General features: G+C 38.8%; 1 protein-coding gene and 1 non-coding gene across 2 annotated transcripts in view; both read right to left on the reverse strand.

The window, feature by feature from the left end:
• The window catches only part of CWC27 (CWC27 spliceosome associated cyclophilin), a 255,239-nt gene that overhangs the window by 52,552 nt on the left and 184,721 nt on the right, over positions 1-17,966 (reverse strand). The window lies entirely within an intron of this gene.
• TRNAY-GUA (transfer RNA tyrosine (anticodon GUA)) lies at positions 14,957-15,028 on the reverse strand. Its single transcript has one exon. It is a non-coding gene; the product is annotated as a tRNA-Tyr (tRNA).

Consider the following 17,966-nt stretch of genomic DNA (forward strand, 5'->3'; position numbering starts at 1 on the left):
CATAAAGTCAGTCAGTTCAGTTCAGTCGCTCAGTCATGTCTGACTCTTTGCGACCCCATGAATCGCAGTTCGCCAGGCCTCCCTGTCCATCACCAACTCCCGGAGTTCGCTCAAACTCACGTCCATTGAGTTGGTGATGCCATCCAGCCATCTCATCCTCTGTCGTCCCCTTCTCCTCCTGCCCCCAATCCCTCCCAGCATCAGAGTCTTTTCCAATGAGTCAACTCTTTGCATGAGGCAAAGTACTGGAGTTTCAGCTTTAGCATCATTCCTTCCAAAGAAATCCCAGGGCTGATCTCCTTCAGAATGGACTTGTTGGATCTCAAGGAGGATACTAAAGAAATAACTGCTATCTAAAATCTCCTGAGGCTATGACTACCCTAGCAAATTCAACTGTGCAGAATAACATAACTGCTAACAGTACTTAAAGGAGGATTCTATTATTTTGGAGTAAACTCATGAAGTACTTTTCTTCAAATTAATTACGAGAGTTTCTAAACTGGTTCAAAATAGCCCTTAAATCATTTCATGTGTGGTATGACAGAGTCTTCTTCCTGTCCTCTATGTGGCTGAGGAAACAAACAATAAAGTGGCTGCTAAAATACAAGCATGACTACCACCAGGACCATCTCCACTTTTTAGGATCTAGCTTGTCTGAGATACTCATAACTCTGTGCCTGCTTTCTCACTTAAATTTATGCTGTAACAACAGGAGTATGATCATCTCATACTTCTGCTGAAGTATAAAGAAACAGAGGTTCAGAGAGTTTAAATATGAAGAAACAGAGGTTCAGAGAGTTTAAATACGAAGAAACAGAGGTTCAGAGAGTTTAAGTAATTTGCCCATGGTTATATGGCTAATAAACAATAGAGCAAGAAATTGAAATCAGGGCTCTTAGACTTCAAGGTCCACGCTTTTGCTAGCCTGTTATATGGCAGACCGTTACGGTGGGGGCACTGTTACACATGAGAGCGAGGGAAAAGCAGACAGTTGTGATGTTGTAGAGCTTGTAGGCTGGAAAATGGATAAGACATACTCTTCAACTATGCGATGGTGCAAATGACTTATGAGAGGTCCTGATAAGGTAATTATGAAATTTATGCAGAGGAGGGAAAAACTGGGTGGTGGAAGTGGAAGCAGACCTGGGCCTTAAAGGAGTAATAAGATTTAACCGCAGCAGGTAGCAAAGACAACACAGCCAAAGCACGAAAGCAGCATGGTGCAGGGTACACATGAGGAAGAGGAGTAATATTCTGGGAAAATGAAGAATGGGTAAATAAAATGGGGCATAAAGAAAATAAGTTAAAAATCTGATCACGAAAGGAGTTTGAACTCCCTCAGGGGACACAAGGAGGAAGCCACAATTTATACCGCGCAGGTCACAAGTGTTTTTGACCCTTTTAGAAAATGAAATGAAGTGTGCCGAACCACCCTAGGTTGTTAAGTTGTTAGAACTCATTTCTAAGAAGCTTTTTAAAAGGCATTTCCTTATTATAGTACTAGTTTGAGTTAGTTGATACAATTACAATTCCAAGTTTCCTGACATCCACACTTCCCTAAATCAAGGAAAACAATGCATTTCCCAAATTCAGGGATGAAGAGAGCAAAGGCAAGTGGGTAAGAGAGAGAATGAGACAAAGAGAAAATGACTCCCCAAATCTTATAGGATTTTTCCCAATTATTTTAGGAAGAAACTTTGAAAAATATCCTGGAAAAATACATTTTCCACATCTATCAGAATAATTTAATTTAAATGTGAAAATATGTGCCATTATTTAAAAGGACCATACTCGGGATTTCTGGCTCTCTTCAGTGTCTCAGATTTTTTTTTTTACCTGCCTAGACTGTTCTGTAATCTGGTTCAGATTTTATCTGCTCTTCCCAACCCCCATCTTTAATGATAGTTCTAACAAGGTACATTTAATGAAGTGAGAGTAGAAAAAAAGATGATCAAATTATGCTTCACCTGAAGTTGACTGTCCAAATATGCTTTCTGGAACCTGGGGTTAGAGGGTGAGTTGGACGGGGGTCATTTTATTCAATCTTAGTGGTAATGCTGGAAATTATAGGCCAGTCCTCTGTCTGCTGATTCTGGCTTCAAGCTAACAGGTCATATTGCTTGTGGCTTCTTTTGTTTCATTTTAAAACGAAACAATGCTTTGCAGTTTTATAGTGGAAAGAATATTGGACAGAAGATCTGACTCCTCAAATCTACCGTTTAAGTTAGGGTGACTACTAAGTATCTTTAATACTGGTTTCTTCATTTGCAAAATGGACACAATACTTGTTTAATCTACTTCTCAGGACTGTTATAGAACTAAGTGTAATGAGGAATGTGACAGGATTTTGTAAACTATTCACGTTATATAAATATGAGGTATTATTATTTGGCAGAGAATACAGAATACCACATTTTATGCCTATAAGCTACTTTATAGTTATGGTTCCCCTCAAATGACTAAATCTCAGTTGAAGAAGCAAGGAATAGGTATAACATTTTTCATTCTATTAACATACTTGTTTGACTAAAAATATTTTTGTATATTCAATCATCTTTTCAAAGCACCAATAAAACTTACAATTGGAAGAAATGTAGAGAATCCTTGTGATGTGCATTATCAGAACAATTTATATTTTTATAAATTTAAATGTTCAGGTAGTATTCTTGTTATGAGGTTTACCCACAACCCTGAATTTGCTTAAGAATAAGCAGTATCTGCTGGCATGCTGATAGGATGAAAAATGCTTTGCTACTCCTACCTTCTGAACAACTCCTATATTCAATCTGTTTTGTTATTCAGTCCCTAAGTCATGTCCGACTCCTTGCAACCCCATGAACTGCAGCACTCCAGGCTTCCCTGTCTTTCACTATTTCCTGGAGTTTGTCCAAATTCATGTCTATTGAGTCAGTGATGCTATCTAACCATCTCATCCTCTGCCGTCCCCTTCTCCTCCTGCCCTCAATCTTTCAAAAGACCTAGCATCAGGGTCTTTTGAAAATTTCAGGGTGAGAAATTTTCCACTTCACCAAGAAAAAAAGTGTAAGATTGCTTTGGTAACGATTTCCGTTTATGAAATTAATCAGACAAACAAACCAAAATAATCCTTGGTTTTGGATTATTGCTCTTTGCATCAGGTGGCCAAAGCAATGGAGCTTCAGCTTCAGCATCAGTCCTTCCAATGAATACTGAGGGTTGATTTCCTTTAGGATTGACTGGTTTTCAGCGGAGACCAGTTTCAACTCTCCAACTGGTTTGAGAGTTGAAAGGACTCTCAAGAGTCTTCTCTAACACCACAGTTCAAAACTATCAATTCTTTGGCACTCAGCCTTCTTTATGGTCCAACTCACACATCTGTACATGACTACTGGAAAAACTACAACTTTGACCTGTAGCTGACACTTACACAAATAGGGCTTTCCATGTGCCACTTATTTTAAGTGCTTTGTGCATAATAACTCATTTAAATATAATAGGGAAGAAGCTGCCACTAGAAAGATGAGGGCATTACATTTGGAAACCTACCATTTTGGAAAAAGCAGAAAACTGAAAAAGTATGTGATGAGTGAATGTTGGTGAGCTCAAACTGAAAAGGGCACCAAAGTTAGATCCAACCTGTGAGTTCACTGAGGGCAGTGACCTTTCTGCTTTACTTGCCGATTTATGTCTAGAGCCTAAAACAGTGCCTGTATGTTTTCAGGCTTTTGACAAATATTGTTCTAATGAATAAATTTTTTTAAAAAAGGAAAGTCATATTTCAGCGGAAAGTGGATTCTTAAAGAAAATAATTGAGAGTGGGAAATGGTAGTGTGTCAAAGCAGAGTAGGCTGAAAAGCCAGTCTTCTTTGTCTCAAACCATGGACAGCTGTAATCTTCAGATGCTCTCTTAGGCTTGGTGTCGCTGAACAATTCTTACATGGTACCCAGAGTCAAAAAACAATCAGGAAACCTAGGACATATAACACTCATCAAGGTAGTTTATCAACCAAAGTTAGTCTCTGGACTCTACAGTATAAAAACATATTTAATGGAGGAAATAAAATGATTTAGAAAGTACCTAAGTTTTCAAATGGTATTAATTAATCCTTTAATGAATAAGGATTATTTTGGTTTGTTTGTCTGATTAATTTCATAAACTGAAATCATTACCAAAGCAATCTTACACTTTTTTTCTTGGTGAAGTGGAAAATTTCTCACCCTCTTATTTTGGATTAGAACATAATTACAGACACATTCTCACTGATTAATTTTTAAAAAATCTCTGGCTTAGTCACAAAAGAAAGCCAACACACTGAATGGACTGGGTTCAATATTTTGAGTTAGCAACTTTACATTCTATTCCCAGTTTGTCACTCACTGAAGTAAAGGCTTGAGTCAACCTCACAAATGCTTTGTCTCTATTTTATTAGATGGTAAACTCAGTATTAATTACTATTGGCTTAAGAGTATATAAGGTAGTAAGTTAATTACTGCGGTATGCTTGTTAAAATACCTAGAAAAATGAGTGTGAATAATAGAAAAATAAACAAGCTAATCTTGAGAAATATTTCTGAGAAATTAAGTTGATTGGATTCTATCCCAGTAGCCTGCCCAGAATCTTCACAAGATACCACAGACTAGGAAAGTCTTTGGCTGTAGTAGGATAAATATTACAACCATTTTCTTTTCAACCACAGCCAAATTGGTAAGAACACACATAATTTTTCTTATATATTTGCTTAATTTTGAACTCAGCACAATATGAAATGAAAGTGTAAGGGACGTCTCCATGGGTTTTATGGAAGAGAAAGTACAAAGGACTTATTTTTGATGCTGTCTTCTTGTAGCAGACTCAGTCTGTCTCCTTAAATCACAGAAAATACTACAACCAAGATGTTTAGAAATGAACCAGAAAAGAGTGGTTAAGTAGGAAATTAATGCCGCTAATTCTTAGTTGGGGTTATTTGAAAAAAGTCCAAACTATAAGGGGGTTTCTGGAAAGTATTCTAGAAAGTATTCTACAGCGTCTAACATACACTGCCAAATAGTAAACTTGACCCTTGAACAGTGTGGGCAGTTAGGAGTGCCAATCCCCCAACAGTTAAAATTCTGGGTACGACTTTATAGTTGGTCCTCCATATCCGTGGTTCCACCTGTACAGATTCAACCAGTCACATGCTGGACGCAGCCACTGAAAAAATCATGAATAAATGGAACTGTACAGTTTAAACCCTTGTTATTCTAGGGTAAACTGTAATAATAAAACTATAAATTTACAAAAATTATAGACTTTTATAGGATAAAATTTTATTTAATATTCCTTCTTAGCTGTTCATATTATATATATATATACACATACATATAAATATTATATACGTGCTCAGTCACTAAGTTGTGTCTGATTCTTTGCGACCCCATGAACTGTAGCCCATCAGGCTCCTCTGTCCATGGGATTTGCCAGACAAGAATACTGGAGTGGGTTGCCATTTCCTTCTCCAGGGGATCTTCCCAACACAGGGATGGAACCTATGTCTCCTGTGTCTCTTGCTTTGGCAGGCAGATTCTTTACCACTGAGTCACCTGGGAAGCCCTCATGTATATACATATATACATATGTATATATGTGTCACATATATGCATACATATGTACATATGTGTCATATATATACACACACATATATATGTGTTTCTGTGTAGAGAGAGAGAGAAAGAAGACGAGTATAGATATTCTACTCTCACTAAGCATTAAACTACCATAGTAAGGGACAAGATAAAAATGACTGCCTAAAATTCCTTTCTACTTTATATTTCAGACACACAACTTCCAAGACAAGAAAAGGTGCCATATTTTCTCTTATTTCTATGTATTTGCATGCACTGTATCTTCTATCTAAAACACTGTTATTCAGCTAATTTACCCACTTGATCTAGTAGCCTCAAAAATCTGTAAAAGTGAGAGGTTTCCAGAATACAAATGACTCACTGAGAGGTGAAAAAAAAAAGTAAGAATGCTGTTTATATTTCATTCTATCTTTAAGACATTTTGGTATATGTTATATGCAGTACTTACTGAATGAATATGCAGTAGCACCTACGTGAGTCATAAACACACTTTAAAAACATATATATTGGAAGTGTTCATACTTTATAAGTGACCAAAATGTCCATTCAGTTGACAAATTAATAAAATGTGGATTAGCCATAAAATTGAAACCATAAAGAGGAATGAGTTAGTTGATATGTCCCACAATACAGATGAACCTTGAAAACATGATAAGTGAAAGAAACCAGTCACAAAAAGCCACATATTATATGACTCCATTCAAATGAAATATTTTTAACAGAGAAGTCTATAAAGACAGAAAGTAGATTAGTGGTTGTCTAGGCTTGGGGGAGGGGAGGCTGAGGTTGTTGCAGTCGCCAGTAAAGAATATATCTTCTTTTTGACATGATGAAACTGTTCTAAAATTACAGTGATGTTTGAAGAGATTTATGAAAAAATGCTATACTGGTAACTGGTAGTCTCTCTCTTTCATCTGTTAAAACTACAAACCCTATATCCTCACTGTATATCACAGATTAAAATAATTTTAAGGTGGCTTAAAGAATTAAAAGTATAAATAAAATAATAGAATAAACTATAGGAAGATATGGAGGAATATTTAAACCATCTTGATCAGACACCTGCGGAGTTTAAAAAAAAAACTGAAACTGGGTCTCCCTTCCTGAGCTTTAGAATTTTCAGGTGCTTCTAATGTGCAGAAAAGTTTGAGGACCACTGGAAGTGATGAAGGAGACATCAGAAAAGGCATCTTAGAGAAATGGTCTGAAATAACAACTTGGGTATGGAGGCAATATCCACTACAAATAGAAATCATTTCAGGAAGAGGAAGCTGGATGGAAAATAGGTTGCTTTGCAGAAACATTAAGCCTGTGTGGAGCACAGAATCCACAGTGAGAGATGAGACTAGTGCGGCAGGCAAAGTTTAGTCCATGTGGGGCCTTGTATGGAATGCAAAGGATTTCATCCTGTAGGAAATGAGATGCCATTAAAGAATTTTATGAAGGGGATTGACACATGATCAAGTTTGTGTTTAAGAAAGCCACACACAGAATGTATTGGCAGGATCTGAGATTAGCAACAGAGATCTGTTGGCAGCCTGTTAGCAGGTTGTTAAAATAGCCCAACAGAAAAAATCGTGGCTAAAATGGTCAGGGTAGGACATAAGGTGTGGACTTAAAACCTGCAGTAAAAGAGGTGGAATTTGCAAGAGAAATGTACAAAAACAGATTTGTTTTGAGGATATGGCAGCATTTTGAGATCTAAATCTAATTCTTTTCATTTAGGAAAAAAAAGGCAAACACTAATCCCTCATTGACACATGATAAATGATGTTTTTTTTTTTTTCTAAAAATACCTCTAGGTATCTAGACAATAAAACAGTTTCTAAAATCATTATCCTTGAGGTCATGGATTTCACATTCATTTTCAGAAATCTTAATTTGTTTATTTACTAAGTAAAATAATGAGTTTCTCTGAAGTTATAATTAAAAATCAAATCTTAAAAAGAAACCAAAAAACCCACTAGGTAAAATTAAAGTGATTTTGTAAGGTACCATCAGCTCTAAAGTGAGTTGATCACATTAAAGTTAGGGGTTTTCAAAATGACACTGTTTTTTGATCTTATTTCATCAAAATTATATATTATTCATGATTTCTCTCTCATAGAGGTTACTTCATGTTTCTTCAAGGTTCTGTAAATTATCAAACTAAACTACTTAACTTGTGTTACACAGATTAAACATGTTATAAGAATGTGCCCTTTTGTCCAGTTAGACCCATTTCTTCCTTTCTCTCTCAATGAGGAACCTTTTCTTGATTTTAGTATTTCTCACTATTCTGAATGCCTCTAAATCTTAGAGTTCAGTTCAGTCGCTCAGTCGTGTCTGACTCTCCGCAACACCATGAACTGCAGCACGCTAGGCCTCCCTGTCCATCACCAACTCCCGGAGTTTACCCAAACACACATCCATCGAGTTGGTGATGCCATCCAGCCATCTCATCCTCTGTCGTCCCCTTCTCCTCCTGCCCCCAATCCTTTCCACCATCAGGGTCTTTTCCAATGAGTCAACTCTTCACATGAGGTGGCCAAAGTACTGGAGTTTCAGCTTCAACATCAGTCCTTCCAATGAACACCCAGGACTGATCTCCTTTAGAATGGACTGGTTGGATCTCCTTGCAGTCCAAGGGACTCTCAAGAGTCTTCTCCAACACCACAGTTCAAAAGCATCAATTCTTTGGTGCTCAGCTTTCTTCACAGTCCAACTCTCACATCCATACATGACCACTGGAAAAACCACAGCCTTGACTAGACGGACCTTTGTTGGCAAAGTAATGTCTCTGCTTTTGAATATGCTATTTAGGTTGGTCATAACTTTCCTTCCAAGGAGTAAGCGTCTTTTAATTTCATGGCTGCAATCACCATCTGCAGTGATTTTGGAGCCCCCCAAAATAAAGTCTGACACTGTTTCCACTGTTTCCCCATCTATTTCCTATGAAGTGATGGGACCAGATGCCATGATCTTTGTTTTCTGAATGTTGAGCTTTAAGCCAACTTTTTCACTCTCCTCTTTCACTTTCATCAAGAGGCTTTTTAATTCCTCTTCACTTTCTGCCAGAAGGGTGGTGTCATCTGCATATCTGAGGTTATTTATATGTCTCCTGGCAATCTTAATTCCAGCTTGTGCTTCTTGCAGCCCAGTGTTTCTCATGATGTACTCTGCATATAAGTTAAATAAGCAGGGTGACAATATACAGCCTTGACGTACTCCTTTTCCTATTTGGAACCAGTCTGTTGTTCCATGTCCAGTGCTAACTGTTGCTTCCTGCCCTGCATACAGGTTTCTCAAGAGACAGGTCAAGTGGTCTGGTATTCCCATCTCTTTCAGAATTTTCCAGTTTATAGTGATCCACACAGTCAAGGCTTTGGCATAGTCAATAAAGCAGAAATAGATGTTTTTCTGGAACTCTCTTGCTTTTTCAATGATCCAGTGGATACTGGCAATTTGATCTCTGGTTCCTCTGCCTTTTCTAAAACCAGCTCATCTGCACACCAAATTTAGCACTTGAAATGTCTATTAATTGTGAATACTGTTTAATTATGACTATTAATTATTAAATTGTCTATTAATTATAAAATATCTGTTTCTCATGAATAGTCTTGTTCTACCCAGCAGAGGTTAGCTATTTTAGAACAGGGGGAAAGAATTTTGTGGGGTTTTATTTTTCCTGGTTTAGCACAGCACTATTAGACATTTAGTCTAATGCACTGATGATGAACTTTTTAGACTGTGACTTAGCACAGGAAATAAGTTTTTCACCTTAATTCTACACACATGTTTGGTATACATAACTAACATATAAAACTGTATGTATAAGGCTGAACCATATGAAATCACTGGTATTCTATTGTTTTACCCACAAAAAAGGCAATTTCATGAAATGAAAAAAATAAAAATTTCATAAAACACTATTTACCCTTACTACATGTGATGCACTCTGATGTTTTCTTGTTCATACCATTCCATTAAATCAAAATGTTGATTAAGACACACTATTGATTTCATGCCCCCCCCCCCCACCCCCACCAGTGAATTATCAACTACAGTTTGAAAACCCCTCCTCTAACCTCTAACCTACTGTTCAGGCCTGCCTCTAGCATAAGACTTAGGCTTACAGGATAAAAAATCTTGAAAGACTCACAAGTGGCATAGGGCAGCAGGGTAAAGACGAAGCATGTCAGAAAGGTGGTGCAATTGCCTGGAAGCTCTCTGTGCATCCCTGAGTACTTAGCAGAACTGACAAGGACCATACAAAACGGACAGAATACAGAGATTGGAGAGCTTGATTAAATCCTTTCTGACTCGACACAACTAAACTGATCACGTAACTAGACTGTGATTCAGCATGGTTGACTGGTAATGTTCAGAAGGAGGGCTATCCCTTGGCACACAGTGATAGCTTTATAAGGCTCTCTCCAAAGCCCTTTCCTGAATCCAAAAAAAACGTTACATGTAATGCCAGATTTTCTTCCACAAAGAGAAGAGGCCCATAGGGAATAACTCTGTCTGACACTTCTTTCCTTGCTTTTTAGAAGATCATCATTTTGTTGGATGAAATGAAACTTTCCATGATGCATAACATGTTCTAAAAGTGAAGCTTATCCAGTTCTGTTAATAACGAGTGAAACAGTACAGATGATAACAGATTGCAGACATACTGCTTATATTCTGATTAGGCTTTTAGCTTATTAAAAATGATGTTTATACAAAGATCTTGTACAAAAGCTTAATTATTAACCATTTTGTCAATGAAAACCCAAAAACATGAGTTCTTATCCAAATGACTCAACTATTATCAGACAGATGCTGATATGTGCATGGGCAAGTGTCCCTCTCAGCTCTAAGGCTTCAAGCAAGAGCACAGGCACTCAGGCTAATATGGGAGCAATGAGAATGCATTAACCTGCTCTTTGGTGCTTGAATCATGTGCATTCATACCACCCCCTCTCACCCTTTATGCTACCAGCAGCTTTATCTGATGGAACAGTGTTGACAGAACTTGAACTGGTGCCAGCCCTACTGATGAGAAAAGGTGGAACAGTTGCTGGCTGGAGGGAATGTTTCCTTTTTTGGAAGTAGCAGTAAGATGATATATGAAAAAATGGTTGAAATGGATTATCACAGTTTTCTGATATTAAAAAAAAATGGTTTTAGTTTTTAGAAAACAAAGAATCAAAGAAAGTCAAATAAATGGTCGGTGTATACAATAAGGCACTAAAACGCTGAGATGAAAAATATAAATCTAAAGGAAATAACACCTGGCCACACAGATAAGCATACTAGAACTGAACTGAGTTCTAGCTCATGCAAGACTGTTTAGTCCTTTTACTGTTTATCTCAGCAGATAAAGCATGACAGTAGTAAAGATAAGAATGCCAAGTCCTAGTCAGTTGAGAGGCCTGACTACTTATCATGCCAATCAAAAACTACAGACCTATGATGCCAATACAAAAATCAGAGGGAAAAGAAATTTCCTGTCTAATTTTAGGAAGGAAGAAAAATCTGAAACAAGTAAGTTTTATAACTGTAAATGCTAATAAGAGCAAATAGAAATAGCAGTTTTAATAATAAGTATCTTTTTTTTTTTTTTTTGCCGCACTGCATAGCTTGTGGAATCTTAGTTCCCTGATCAGGGATCGAACCTGGGCCCTTGGGATTGAAAGCTCACTAATGAACTACCAGGGAATTCACAATAAGCATCTTTCTTAAACCCAGCACATTTTCAAGTTCCAGACCAAGAGAATGCTTTCATCTGCTCCATCCTGTAATCTCATGTTAGAACTTCAGGGCATTCACTGTGTCTTCTTCACTGAATAGTAAACCTAAATGTCCATCACTCTGTTCACCACAAGTTTTGTAAAACTGGACATGCTTAATCACCATGCATTGATAATAATGGATAATGGCCCTGATGTCCACCAAAAGGAGTTACAAAATTCAGAAATACATTTTGAAATGTCAAAGAGGGAATAAATCACATTCAGGATAGCTTTAGTGTTAGATATTTTATTATGTGCACTTATTCTATGTTATACATTATGTAACATGTACACACTTATGGTATATATGTATGCACATACACATAGCTAGTCTACTAGTATCATGACACATTTGAATACTGTAAATAATTCCATCTAGGTGAGAAAGTTTACAAATACCTTTTCCTCTACTATCTAACAAAAAAAGGTGACAATTATGCCTGTTCACCTTACTTGACTGGTTAAAAATAACAATCTTTGCCGAAACAGATGATTTCTCGTGGGGAAGTGAAGGGAAGGAGGTGAGCAAAATACAGAGGTATCTGAGAGCAAAGCATATTCCGCATACTGTTATGTAAAAAATACACACTGACAGTAAATAAGATAATCAGTAACCAATGTACAAATTACTACAAAAGTCCTTTAATCCTAAATACAGAAAAGAATAGGCTCATATTAAATATTCAGTATTCTTGTTTTTTCCATTTTGAGACAACAGGCAAAGGAAAAGGTAGACTCATAACCACTTTTCTGAAGGTCAAGGCTCTCTTGGCTTGCATGAAGGGTGACACATTATTCCACAAAATACCATACTAGATATTGACTCTTAGGATTATACAGTGGAAGTGAGAAATAGATTCAAGGGATTACATATGATAGACAGAGTGCCTGAAGAACTATGGATAGAGGTTCGTGACATTGTACAGGAGACAGGGATCAAGACCATCCCCAAGAAAAAGAAATGCAATAAGGCAAAATGGTTGTCTGAAGAGGCCTTACAAATAGCTGAGAAAAGAAGAGAAGCAAAAGGCAAAGGAAAAAAGGAAAGATATATCCATCTGAATGCAGAGTTCCAAAGAATAGCAAAGAGAGATAAGAAAGCCTTCCTAAGTGATCAATGCAAAGAAATAGAGGAAAACAACAGAATGGGAAAGACTAGAGATCTCTTCAAGAAAATTAGAGATACCAAGGGACCATTTATTTCATGCAAAGATGGCCACAATAAAGGACAGAAATGGTACGGACCTACAGAAGCAGAAGATATTGAGAAGAGGTAGCAAGAATACACAGAACAACTATACAAAAAAGATCTTCATGACCCAGATAATCCTGATGGTGTGATCACCCTAGAGCCAGACATACTGGAATGCAAAGTGGGTCCTAGGAAGCATCACTATCAACAAAGCTAGTGGAGGCAATGGAGTTACAGTTGAGCTATTTCAAATCCTAAAAGATGATGCTGTGAAAGTGCTGCACTCAATATGCGAGCAAATTTGGAAAACTCAGCAGTGGCCACAGGACTGGAAAAGGTCAGTTTTCATTCTAATCCCAAAGAAAGGCAATGCCAAAGAATGTTCATACTATGGCACAATTGCACTCAATGCTTAAAATTCTCCAAGACAGGCTTCAACAGTACGTGAACCATGAACTTCCAGGTGTTCAAGCTGGATTTAGAAAAGGCAGACGGACCAGAGGTGAAATTGCCAACATCCGCTGGATCATCGAAAAAGCAAGAGAGTTCCAGAAAAAACATCTATTTCTGCTTTATTGACTAAGCCAAAGCCTTTGACTGTATGGATCACAACAAACTGCAGAAAATTCTTAAAGAGATGGGAATACCAGACCACCTTACCTGCCCCCTCAGAAATCTGTATGCAGGTCAAGAAGCAAGTTAGAACTGGACATGGAACAATGGACTGGTTCCAAATCAGGAATGGAGTATGTCAAAGCTGTATACTGTCACCCTGCTTATTTAACTTATATGAAGAGTACAGCATGAAAAATACCTGACCGGATGAAGCACAAGCTGGAATCAAGACTGCCAGGAGAAATATCAATAACCTTAGATATGTAGATGACACCACCTTTATGGCAGAAAGTGAATAACTAATGAGCCTCTTGATGAAAGTGAAAGAGAAGAGTGAAAAAGTTGGCTTAAAACTCAACATTGAAAAAACAAAGATCATGGCATCTGGTCCCATCACTTCAGGGCAAATAGATGGGAAAACAGTGGAAACAGTGACAGACTTTATTTTTTTGGGCTCCAAAATCACTGCAGATGGTGACTGAAGCCATGAAATTAAAAGACACTTGCTCCTTGGAAGAAAAGCTCCGACCAACCTAGACAGCATATTAAAAAGCAGAGACATTATTTTGCCAACAAAAGTCCCTCTAGTCAAAGCTATGGTTTTTCTAGTAGTCACATATGGATGTGAGAGTTGGACTATAAAGAAAGCTGAGTGCCGAATTGATGCTTTTAAACTGTGGTGTTGGAGAAGACTCTTGAGAGTCCCTGGACAGCAAGGAGTTCAAACAAGTCAATCCTAAAGGAAATCAGTCCTGAATATCCATTGGAAGGAGTGATGCTGAAGCTGAAACTCCAATTCTCAGGCTACCTGATATGAAGAGCTGACTCACTGGTAAGACCTTGATGCTGGGAAAGATTGAAGGCAGGATGAGAAGGGGTTGACAGAGGATGAGATGGTTGGATGGCATCACTGACTCAATGGACATGAATTTGAGTAAACTCTGGGAGTTGGGTGATGGAGAGGGAGGCCTGGCGTTCTGCAGCCCATGGGGTCAGAGTCGGACACGTTGAGAGAATGAACTGAACCATGGAAAGAGGACTGCAGTTGCTGCCCGGTAGTTTAGGTTCTATCAGTGTGTCGGTGCTCTCGGGGAAAAACAGGTTAACTTATCTGAGCCATAATTTCCTTGTGCCAACCTGTCCCACCTTCCTCTTGGGTTCTTGTAAGAGATAAAGTGAAGTCGCTCAGTCGTGTCCGACTCTTCGCGACCCCATAGATTGTAGCCTACCAGGCTCCTCCGTCCATGGGATTTTCCAGGCAAGAGTACTGGAGTGGGTTGCCATTTCTTTCTCCAGAGGATCTTCCCAACCCAGGGATCGAACCCAGGTCTCCCACATTGTAGGCAGGTGCTTTACTGTCTGAGCCACCAGGGAAGCGTTAAAGTAAATGTCACTCAGTTGTGTCCGACTCTTTGCGACCCCATGGACTGTAGCCTACCAGGTTCCTCCGTCCATGGGATTTTCCAGGCAAGAATACTGGAGTGGGTTGCCATTTCCTTCTCCAGGAGACCTTCCCAACCCAAGGATCGAACCCAGGTCTCCCGCGTTGTAGGCAGATGCTTTACCATCTGAGCCAATGGGGAAGCTCTAAGGTGGAGCAGAAAAGGAAAGGGGCACTAAATTATTCACAAGTACAGGCTTATGTTGAATGCGAATGTGAATGTGAAGTCGCTCAGTCGTGTCCAACTCTTTACGACCCCGTGGACTGTAGCCCACCAGACTCCTGTGTCCATGGCATTCTCCAGGCAAGAATACTGGAGTGGGTTGCCATTTCCTTCTCCAGGGGATGTTCCTGACCCAGGGATCGAACCCGGGTCTCCTGCATTACAGGCAGATGCTTTAACCTCTGAGCCACCAAGGAATCATAACATAAGCCACTAAGGCTTATGTTAGACACAGCTGATTGTCCAAATAATAAGCCTACTTTTTTTTTTTGCTAACAAAATCTAGACCTGTTTTGGGCAATAGAATGCTTAGTAATGGAGGACAAATCATGACTCTTTAAGCCAATTAGTTCATCTTTCTTTATCCAAATATCGTTTTTTGAATATCTGTTGTTGTTGTTCAGTAGCTCAGTTGTGTTCAACTATTTGTGACCCCATAGACTGCAGCAGGCCAGGCTTCCCTGTCCTTCACTGTCTCCCGGAGTTTGATCAAACTCATGTCCATTGAGTTGATGATGACGTCCAACTATCTCATCCTGTTCACTCCCTTCTCCTCCTGCCTTCAATGTTTCCAAGCATCAGGTCTTTTCCAAGGAGCCGGCTCTTGACATCAGGTGGCCAAAGCACTGGAGCTTTAGCTTCAGCATCAGTCCTCCCGAGAATATTCAGGGCTGATTTCCTTTAGGATTGACTTGTTTGATCTCCTTGTTGTCCAAGGGACTCTCAAGAGTTTTCTCCAGCACCACAGTTCAAAAGCATTACTCTTCAGTGCTCAGCCTCCTTTATGGTCCAACTCTCACATCCATATATGACTACTGGAAAAACCATAGCTTTGACTCAAATATGGACCTTTGTTGGCAAACTGATGTCTCTGCTTTTGAATACAGTATCTAGGTTTGTCATAGCTTTTTGAAGGCCTACCACAAACCAAACATTGTTCTAAGTGTTAGGAAAATAGTAAGGAAAACAGACAAAAATTCTGGTGGGGAAGATAGAAATCAATAATAAGTAAAACATATAGTCTGTCAGAAAGTGGTAAGATAGTACAGAGAAGAAAGAAGTAGGGAAGAGCAGTCAGGGAGTGCCAAGCAAAGGTGGTCTAAGACGGTCCCAGTGAGTATGATCTGATAGGTAAGGGGATGAGTCATTGGAAGCCTGGAGGAACTGCAGTCAAGACCAGGTATGAGCCCATACAATGGCCCCGGGGCAGGAAACAATGCCCAACAAGAACTCAGATCAACAAAGAGGCTGCCGTGCCTAGAACAGAATGAAGGAGTGGGAACTCCAAGTAGGGGAAGTGAGACAGGTAAAAGGAGGTGGGGAAACAGATCAGGCAGACCTTCGTAGACAAACACTGAGGCTTTGGCTTTCAAAAAATCCATTGGTAGGTTCTAAAAAAAAGGAGTGATAAGATCTGCCTTACACTTTGAAAAGACCATTCTGGTAACCATGTTGAAAACAGACTTTCAAAAGCAGAGAGCAGTTAAAAAACAACTGTACTAATTTATGTAGGAGATGACTGTGGCTCCCACCAAGGTGGTAACAGTGGAAGTGGTCAGATTATATATCCTAGATTTGCTGACCAGATGGAAGGTATAAAAGAATGAGAGAAGTTAAAGATGATTCTAAAATTAACTGATATAGGGAAGATTTCAAGAGGAGTAGGTTTGGGATATAAGATTAGAGGTTCAATTTGGGACATGCTAAACTTAAGATGCATACTACTAAATACTTTTCAAATTATAAGCATATAGATGATATTTAAATCCATGCGACTTACAGCAAAGTAAGGCTAGAACAGAGAAGAAATTGAAGGCTAAGTAAAGAAGGTGACTAAAAGAAGGGGAAGTGATCAACAGTGCAAAATGCTGCTGACAGATCACTTAAGAAGAGGGCTGAGCAGCTGACTTGCAAGAATGAAGTAAGTTTAAGGGGGAATGGCAGAAGAGGAATTGGAGATGGCAAGCATATACAGTCTTCCATGGAGTTTTTCTGGAAAGAGGAACAGAGCTAAAGAGCATTAGCTAGAGGGAACTATGGGGACAAAAGAGTTTTTGTTTGTTTTTTAAATGGGGAAAATACTGCACATTTTCACGCTGATGGTAAATGATCCAGTAAAGAGGGTGCAGGACAGAAAGAAGAGAACTGTTGGAGTGTATCTGCAAGTGGGCAAGAGGTAGCTCTGGGTAAGAGGTAGATCTGATAGATAGCACGCTTAAGAGGTAGAACTGATAGAGTGCCTGAAGAACTATGGATGAAGGTTTGTAACACTGCATAGGAGGCAGTGGTCAAAATCATCTCTAAGAGGAAGAAATGCAAAAAGGCAAAACGGTTGCCTGAGGAGGCCTTACAAATAGCTGAGAAAAGAAGAGAAGTGAAAGGAAAAGGAGAAAAGGAAAGATATATCCATCTGAATGCAGAGTTTCAAAGAATAGCAAGGAGAGATAACAAAGCCTTCCTAAGAGATCAATGCAAAGAAACAGAGGAAAACAATAGAATGGGAAAGACTAGAGATCTCTTCAAGAAAATTAGAGATACCAAGGGAACATTTCATGCAAAGATGGGCACAATAAAGGACAGAAACAGTATGAACCTAACAGAAACAGAAGATATTAAGAATAGGTGGCAAAAATACACAGAAGAACTATGCAAAAAAGATCTTAATGAGCCAGATAACCAGGATGGTATGGTCACAGACCTAGAGCCAGACATCCTGGAATGCAAAGTCAACTGAGCCTTAGGAAGCATCCTTACGAACAAAGCTAGTGGAGGTGATAAAATTCCAGTTGAGCTATTTCAAATCCTGAAAGATGATGCTATGAAAGTGCTGCACACAATATGCCAATAAATTTGCAAAACTCAGCAATGACCACAGGAAAAGGTCAGTTTTCATTCCAATCCCAAAGTATGCAATGCCAAAGAATGCTCAAACTACTGCACAGTTCCACTCATCTCACATGCTAGTGAAGTAATGCTCAAAATTCTCCAAGACGGGCTTCAATAGTATGTAAGCCAAGAACTTCCAGATATTCAAGCTGGATTTATAAAAGGCAGAGGAACCAGAGATGAAATTGCCAACATCCATTGGAGCACAGAAAAAGCAAGAGAATTCCAGAAAAACATCTACTTCTGCTT

This window comes from Budorcas taxicolor, chromosome 20 (assembly GCF_023091745.1).
Source record: "Budorcas taxicolor isolate Tak-1 chromosome 20, Takin1.1, whole genome shotgun sequence".
In the NCBI taxonomy this organism is placed as follows: Eukaryota; Metazoa; Chordata; class Mammalia; order Artiodactyla; family Bovidae; genus Budorcas; species Budorcas taxicolor.